Source organism: Leucoraja erinacea, chromosome 3, assembly GCF_028641065.1.
Source record: "Leucoraja erinacea ecotype New England chromosome 3, Leri_hhj_1, whole genome shotgun sequence".
NCBI lineage: Eukaryota > Metazoa > Chordata > Chondrichthyes > Rajiformes > Rajidae > Leucoraja > Leucoraja erinaceus.
Genome location: NC_073379.1, coordinates 70,745,756 through 70,746,776, shown reverse-complemented (window position 1 = coordinate 70,746,776; position 1,021 = coordinate 70,745,756).

Here is a 1,021-nt window from a genome sequence, read left to right as displayed (position 1 = left end):
ACTTATTGGGGATAGTCAGCATGGCTTTGTGCAGGAAGGCCATATCTTACGAACTAGATTGAGTTTTTTTGACGAGGTGATGAAGATGATAGGGATGTTGTCTACATGGACTTTAGTAAAACATTTGACAAGTTTTCTTGTGGTATGATGAACCAGCAAATTAAGGAAGATGGGATCCACAGAGACTTAGTAGATTGGATTCAAAATGGGTTTGGGCATTGAAGAGGATAGTGGGCTAATCAGTAAGTTTGCAGATGACAAAAATTGACAGAGTAATGCCCCTGTCCCACTTAGGAAACCTGAATGGAAACCTCTGGAGAAAGTTATCAAAGGATTCTGTGGGATACAGATTAGTTGGAAATGTGGGCAGAGAAATGGCAGGTAAGTATGAGTGGCTGCAATTTTGGAGGCAAAATTTAAGAGGAAAGTATACAGTAACTGCTGGACCCTTTACAGCATTAATATCCAGAGCCATTGTGTGGTGCAAGTCCAGAGTTCCTTCAAAGTGGCAACAGAAGTAGATAAGGTGGTAAAGAAAGCAGATGGTATACTTGCCTTTATTGGTTGGGACATGGAGTATAAAAGTTGGGAAATTAGATGCAGCTGTATAAAATGTTGTCTGGCCACATGTGGAGTACTGGTTGTAGTTGGCATGTTACAGAAATAATACAACAGCTCTGGAAAGGGATGCAAAAGGGTTCACTTGGATGTTAGGACGGAACTGCAGATTTTGTGTCTATCACCACCAGGATTAGAGAGTATTAGTTATTAGGAAAGATTCAACAAATTTGAATGGCTTATTCTCGAGCACTGGAGGCTGAGGGGTGAACTGATATAAATATTAAAAATTATGACAGGCATAAATAGCGTAGAGTCAGTCTTTTCCACAGTGTAGAAATGTCAAAGGCTAGAGGAAATTGGTTAAGGTGAGAGAGGAGAATTGCAAAACAAGTTATTTTTAAAGAGTGGTTGGTGTGAAAGGCTGGAATGCAATGCCCGGGGGAGGTGCTGAAAGAAGATA